Raw genomic sequence first — 7753 nt, 5'->3', positions numbered from 1 at the left:
CGATCCCTCGGCACCTGGGGGCTGGGGGACAAACTCCGCGGCAGCGGGGTTTAAGGGGCGGCGTCCCCGCCGTCCTCTGGCGGGGCCGGGACGCCTCGGGGCTGGGGGCACGGCGGGGCCCATGTAGTGCGCGAGGCCCCAGAGCACGGGTGGCGCAGGGGCACCGGGATTTCGCGGTACTCGGGCAGCGAGGTTCTCCCCCGCCGGGGCTGCCCTCCATGGTTTTAAGCGGCGGACGTTAACCACCGTTTCTCGGCCCCTCTCTCCACCCTGGATTAGTACCGTCCAGGGAGAGATCTGCCGTACCACGGTCCAGGGTCCCCGCCAGTAGGTGGTCAGCTTCCCCACCTGTCCGGCCCCGACGCGAGGGGTGTGTAGCCACACCTTGGTACCTGTCAAGAAAAGGGGGGGCTCCACGCGGGGTCGGGTGCTCTGTTCCTGTCGCCGATGCGCGGCCTCCCCTTGCGGGTAGGCCCGGTCCCGGACCCCTCGTAGGGTCTCCATCAGATGTTCCACGGGGCGACTTCCTTCCTCCGTTTGGGGTGGAGGAATGCCGAACAGCAAGTCTGCGGGTAGACGAGACTCACGACCAAACATCATTAGGAACGGGGTTTGGCCCGTCGATGTGTGCACCGTGGTGGCGTAGGCGAACAGGGCGTAGGGGAGGTGTTCGTCCCAATCCCGTTGGTTTGAGGCCGCCATACGCTTGAGCTTTCCGGCCAGAGTCTGATTCATACGTTCAACCATACCGTTCGCCTGGGGGTGGTACGCCGTGGTTCGGTCTTTCTGGATCCCGAACTCCCGGCACAGCGCCTGAAACAACTCGGCCTCGAACTCGCTACCCTGGTCGGTAAGGACTCGCTCCGGGATCCCGTGCTTAAGTACATAGTGCTCCACGAACGCCCGGGCTACTACCAGGGCCGTTTTATCGGGGATGGCCACCGCCACGGGGTAGCGGGTGAAGTATTCCACCGCTACGAGGATATAGCGGTTGCCCCGGTGGGATCGTGGGAATGGCCCCTGGAGATCGATGCCGACCAGCTGGTTAGTCCGACTGACGCGGAACGGCCTTAGGGGTACTTGGTATCGTGCCGGTTTCGGCCCGCACTGCTGACAAGCGCGGCAGCCCTGTACCCAGGCGGCCACATCTTGCGTCAATTTGGGCCAGAGATACTGGCGACGCAGAGTCTCCCGAGTGCGCCGTTCCCCGTCATGGCCCCCGAGCGGGTGGTCGTGTACCAGCCGTAGCAGCTGGGGTCGCACCTGGGCGGGAACACAGATGCACCCCGGCTGGCCGGCCTCGGTTAACTCCCGTACCACCCCGTTCTGCACACACAACCGGGCATACAAACCGCTCCAGGGCCCTGGTAGGGTGCTTTTCCCCTCCCGCAGGGCCGCTTCCACCGCCGCCAGATCCGGATCCCGCTGCTGGGTCTGCCTCAGCTGCTCGTCGCTCAGGCCCGGGAAGGCGCAGCCGACGTCCTCCTGGATCCGTCCGATCGGGGCGGGGTGGTCCACGGGGTCCCGAGTCGTGGGCCCTGCGCTCGCCGGGCGGCCGACTGGGTCCGCGCCTCCACCTGTGGGGGTCTCTGTGGCGCATACCGCACTCTCTCTCGCCGGGGGGGGGTTAGGTTCAGCGGGTTCCCGGGGGTCCGTTGCCTGTCGGCAACGTCCCCCCGTGAAGCACGGGCAGGCCTCCTCCGCCCTCGTCTCGGCACACACCGCGGGTCGCCGTGATAATGCGTCCGCGTTTGCATGCGTCCGCCCCGCCCGGTATTCGATCTGCAGGTTGTACTCCTGCAGCTGCGCCAGCCATCGGGCCATCTGCCCCCGCGGTTCCTTGAAGGTGAGGAGGAACTGCAGAGCATAATGGTCCGTGCGCACTCGACATTTCCTGCCGTATAAATACGGCCGAAACTGTTTACACGCGAAGATCACAGCGTACAATTCCTGACGGGTCACACAGTAGTTCAGCTCGGCCCCGCTCAGGGTCCGGCTGGCGTACGCAATCACCCGTTCCACCCCTTCCTGCACCTGCGACAACACCGCACCCAGCCCGCTGCTGCAGGCGTCGGTGTCCAAAATAAAGTCGGTGGTGAAATCGGGGAAAGCCAGTGTGGGGGTGTGTGTGAGGTGGTCTTTGAGGGTGGTGAAGGCCGTCTGGCAGGCCTCCGTCCACTGATAGGGGTTCTTGGGGGAAGTGAGTTGGGTGAGGGGGCGTGCAATCTCGCTGAATCCCTTTACAAATCGACGGTAATAGGTGGCGAGCCCCAAGAATGACCTTATCTCCGACAGGTTTCTTGGCTGTGGCCAATCCACTACGGCGCGTACCTTGTCCGGATCGGTGCGCACCCCCGCCTCGCTGACGCGATGTCCGAGGTACCCCACCTCGCGCTGTGCGATGTAACACTTACGCGGCTTGAGCTTGAGATGAGCCGCTCGCAGTCGCTGGAACACCTCCCGTAACCTGGACCAGTGCTCAGACAGAGATCTACTGAACACGATCACATCATCCAGGTAAATCAGGCATTGCTCCCACTGCAAGCCCCGCATCACCAACTCCATCAGCCGCTGGAACGTCGCGGGCGCGTTGGTGAGCCCGAACGGGAGTACTCGAAACTCGAATAGCCCCATCGGGGTGGTGAATGCGGTTTTTGGCCGATCCTCCTCCGTCATCTCCACCTGCCAGTACCCGGACGCGAGATCGAGGGTGGAAAAATACCGCGCTCCGGCGAGGCTGTCAAAGGTGTCGTCGATGCGCGGTATGGGGAAGGCGTCGCCGAGGGTGACTGCGTTTAGTTTGCGGTAATCGACGCAAAACCGGGTTGACCCGTCCTTTTTTGTTACTAGCACCACCGGGGCAGACCAGGGGCTTGCCGAGGGCTGAATTATGTTATCGCGGAGCATGTCCCTGACCGCCTCTTTGATCTGGGCGCGTTCGGGTGCGCCCACGCGGTACGCGGGGAGTTTTATGGGTCGGGCGGCCCCGGTGTCGATTTGGTGCTTAACGAGATCTGTGCGACCCACGTCTGAATCGTGTTCGCTGAACACGTCGGCGTACTCCCGCAGTAACCCGCGTAGCTGATCGGCCTCTCCCTTGGGTAAATCTGCCCAAGGTACGTGTACCGCGTCAAGAAGGGGGACGACCTCGGCGTGGGGAGTCGGGCCGACTCGCCAGGCCAGGTCTTGTTGGTCCTCGGGGCGACCGGGGTCCTCCGCCCAGAGTGCGAATACCGAGTCGCTGGAGTGGCGCGCGTGTAGGGGGTGCACGGTGGCTACTGTGGTGCGCCGTCGTAGTATTGCTGGGGTGCCGTGGGGGTTAAACACACGCATGAACAATCGGCCCCCATCGGCGTTTACCAACGTGGCTGACCCCACAACCCCGTATCGTTTTGCCAACTCCGGGTGAGGAGTTAGCATTACCTCCCCCGATGGTCGGTGCGCGGGGTCGGTGGAGGGTGTCGCCACAGGTACCAGCATCTCGGCGAGCGGCCCGATGGTGACGGCCGTCGTCAGGGTAGCGGCCACAGGTGTGAAGCGGGGGCGATTCGGCTCCCGTCCCAGGAATGGAATCCGTTCCCCGCTGCCTTCCACGGTGGCGCACCGCTGTCGGGGCTGCACGTTGAGCCCCAGCTTTTCCAGGAGGTCGGTACCTGCGATACACTCGTGGCACAGCACACTCGAGACGTAGAACTCCTGAGTGCACACCTCGTTTCCGAGACGGACCTCGAGGGAGATCCTTCCCAGCAACCCCATCCCGGCTCCGCTCGCCGTGTGCAGCGCGCAATCCGGGGCCGGCAGGCGGCTCACGTCAACCCCGAGCACGCTGCAGTGCGCGGCGCTCACGAGTGAGGCCACGGCCCCCGTGTCCAGTAGGATCCGGGTGCGCTGCCCGTTCACCTGTCCTTCCACCAGTGACGTGGCCCCCGTGATTCCTGCCACCAGCTCCCGTAGCCAGTCGCCCGTCCTCACCGCGTCCTTGGGTGTTGTGGCCGTGACCTGTGTGGGTGTCACTTGCTTACCATTATTATTATTATCGTCGTTTTGTTTCGGGACCTCGGTGATTGCACCCCTAGGTGGTCCACTCTCTAGGGGGCGTTGGCGTTTAACCCTTCGGTATATCTAGCGCGGGCGATCTGTGGGCAGTCTCTCATGAGATGCCCCTGACGGCCGCACATATAACACGCCCGGGGGGGGGTGGCGGCTCCATAGTGGGCACCCTGCCCGCTCCCTCTCCCCCCCGTGCGCCGCTGCCCAGACTCTGCTTCTAGTCGGGCTACCCTCCCAGCTAGCCCTCCCAACTCGGTCTGAATCGTCTCTACCGTAGTCTGCAGCGTAGTCACATGTGCCCGTACTTGGGTTACGTTGTTGTCCACTTGGGTTACTTTGTTGTCGATCCCCCCGATGCCCGCCTGTATCCCCGCTACCCATCCCGGGGTGGTCTCGCGGGATACCGGAGGCCCCCTTTCCCGACCCCCTACCATCCTGGTGAGCTCCTGTTCCTCCTCTTCCTCCTCGGTGGACAGACTTGCGATGGTGCGCTCCCGTCCCAGTCCTCGGAGCTGTGCGCGTTCGCTAGAAATTCTTTCACATTTGCGCGCGCGCTCGACAAGGGCATCAAAGGAGAGGCGCGTACAGTTCACGTCTGGCTGCCACCACGCCGTGCGCATTAAGTATCGCTGGATTTTCTCTGTGGCCAGCTCCTCAATCGCTTCCGTGGTGTGCCTCGGGCGTGCGATCTTTGTTAGCTCACGCACATCCTCGGCATAATCGCGCAGGTCCTCGCCGGGTTGGCGACGGCGTGCCTCTAAGGCCGCTTTTGCCTCCTCCTCATCGTGCGTACCGAAGCGCAGATCAAGTCGGCGCATCAGCTCCTCTAGCTGTGTCTGCGCGCTTGCGGGTAGGGCTTCCACAAAATCGGCTGCCCGCCCATCCAGATTCATATTAAGTTGACGTAGCGTCTGCGCGTCCGTCCACCCATTAATTTCCTTAGCCCCTAGGACGTTGCGGGCAAATGCTCTCCACGAAGGTGTACCCCGGCCAGTGAATATATGCCTTATTTTCGCGTGGGGTAACGCGGGGGTTCGTACCGCTTCTGACACCATATTGTTAGGGTCGCCGGCCCCCGGGATCTCCCCTGCCTGCGACCCTGTCCGCGAAGTACCGACGCTCCCAGACTCTCCACTAGTGTGGGAGCTGCCGCCGCCGCACTCCTCCCCTGGCGGGGAAAGGTCGTCGCGCTCCTGTTCCCCCCCCTGTGCCGTCCCCCCCCGAGTCCGGGACTCCTGCCGGTGGGGCATCCCACTCGACCTCCCTGGGACCCGCTAGCGCTTCGCCGGCACCCAAACGCGATGCTCCCCGCCCGCGCAGTCCCACGCACCAATCACACGCGGGTAACAGGGGGTCAAAGGTCGGAGGGTAAGCGACGTCGTTCGTGCTCACTCCGACGCTTGGGGGGATTGGTTTAAACGGGTTTAAAGGGCTATGCGATGGGCATGCGTGCGAGACGGGTATCCGCTCGCAACGCAGGAGTCCGCAGCCGACGGTTCGTAGCGCACACAATCCACGCGGCGCCGCTCCACACACGCGGCGACCACCGAGAACAGCAAGCGAACCCACGCTTCCACTCTCTTTCCACACCCTCGCAAAAACCACCACACCAGTCTGTTATGTAACGACCACCGCGACAGCAAGCGCACCCACGCTTCCACAATAACCACACCAGTCTGTTATGTAACGACCACCGCGACAGCAAGCGCACCCACGCTTCCACAATAACCACACCAGTCTGTTATGTAATGACCACCGCGACAGCAAGCGCACCCACGCTTCCGCAATAACCACACCAGTCTGTTATGTAACGACCACCGCGACAGCAAGCGCACCCACGCTTCCACAAAAACCACACCAGTCCGTTATGTAACCGCCGACGATTTATTCCACCGCGTCGGCGAGCCCTTATTTAACCGAGTCAGTCGGGATCAGCGGGGCAGGACCGATCTATCTCTCGATAGTCGGCACTACACTCTACCTGTCCTCCCCTTTACCCTCTCCTGTTTTGCTCTTAAGCTAAGTCCCAACTCCCTCTCTCTCTCTTACTCACGGTTCGTCGTCACTGCCGTCTGGTCCTCGCGGCGCGTCGATACGTCCCACGGACGTTCGCGCGGCTGGACTCGGGAGTTGACGGACCTGGGGTCGACTCGAGTAGCCAGAGACCATTTTTCCTTCGCCCTGACCCGCTTTATTCTTTCTACATCAAAGGGGCTACCTGGTGCCGACTCGCGGGCCAATCAGCTCGCTGGGATCACCCGCCAATCGGTAGGCCCATCTGTATCCCAGCATCCCCCGGGCCGTTGCTTTCAGCGACGTCCGCATCTAAATTTACCTGCTCAGCGACCCTCCAGCCAGAGGGCGACCCTGCTTTCCCGCCGCTCGTGGCTCTGCCCTGCTACCTGCCTGCTGACCCGTGTGTGTTGTGTGTGCTGTCTACCCGCGGTGGCTCGGCAGCCCCGTCGTGACCATGTAATTACAACCAAAGTCACGGCGCCGCGGTGGGTGTTAGCGTCGGGGGAGACCGTCCAATTCCCTGGCTGCAGGAAACCGTGAAGATTATCCCTTTACGAGGGCTTCTGGGTGAAAACCTGTCGGCCAGGGTGTCTCCCCACGCGCTCTAATGGTGGGGGGGAGTGCGTGCGTGTGTGTTCCGGTGGGGGGGGGGGGTGGGGAGGTGGTGGGGTGGAGCAATGTCGGCCTCGCCGCTCGGAGCGGCGAGATCGCAGGTGGGCCACCCGCCGATCGGCTCCGTGGCGGCGGCATCACACAGACGTTTCTTGTAGTTGGCCACCAAGTTTCCACACATCTCAGGAGGGATTTTGTCCCACTCCTCTTTGCAGATCTTCTCCAAGTCATTAAGGTTTCGAGGCTGACGTTTGGCAACTCGAACCTTCAGCTCCCTCCACAGATTTTTTTATGGGATTAAGGTCTGGAGACTGGCTAGGCCACTCCAGGACCTTAATGTGCTTCTTCTTGAGCCACTCCTTTGTTGCCTTGGCCGTGTGTTTTGGGTTATTGTCATGCTGGAATACCCATCCACGACCCATTTTCAATGCCCTGGCTGAGGGAAGGAGGTTCTCACCTAAGATTTGATGGTAGATGGCCCCGTCCATCGTCCCTTTAATGTGGTGAAGTTGTCCTGTCCCCTTAGCAGAAAAACACCCCCAAAGCATAATGTTTCCACCTCCATGTTTGACGGTGGGGATGGTGTTCTTGGGGTCATAGGCAACATTCCTCCCCCAAACACGGCGAGTTGAGTTGATGCCAAAAGAGCTCCATTTTGGTCTCATCTAACCACAACACTTTCACCCAGTTGTCCTCTGAATCATTCAGATGTTCATTGGCAAACTTCAGACGGGCATGTATATGTGCTTTCTTGAGCAGGGGGACCTTGCGGGCGCTGCAGGATTTCAGTCCTTCATGGCGTAGTGTGTTAACAATTGTTTTCTTGGTGACTATGGTCCCAGCTGCCTTGAGATCATTGACAAGATCCTCCCGTGTAGTTCTGGGCTGATTCCTCACCGTTCTCATGATCATTGCAACTCCACGAGGTGAGATCTTGCATGAAGCCCCAGGCCGAGAGAGATTGACAGTTCTTTTGTGTTTCTTCCATTTGCGAATAATCGCACCAACTGTTGTCACCTTCTCACCAAGCTGCTTGGCAATGGTCTTGTAGCCCATTCCAGCCTTGTGTAGGTCT

Source organism: Petromyzon marinus, chromosome 4 (genome assembly GCF_048934315.1).
Source record: "Petromyzon marinus isolate PM22_M1 ecotype Great Lakes invasive population chromosome 4, UKy_Petmar_22M1.pri1.0, whole genome shotgun sequence".
In the NCBI taxonomy this organism is placed as follows: Eukaryota; Metazoa; Chordata; class Hyperoartia; order Petromyzontiformes; family Petromyzontidae; genus Petromyzon; species Petromyzon marinus.
The sequence above is the reverse complement of the archived record's forward strand: the minus strand, read 5'-3'. Positions refer to the sequence as shown.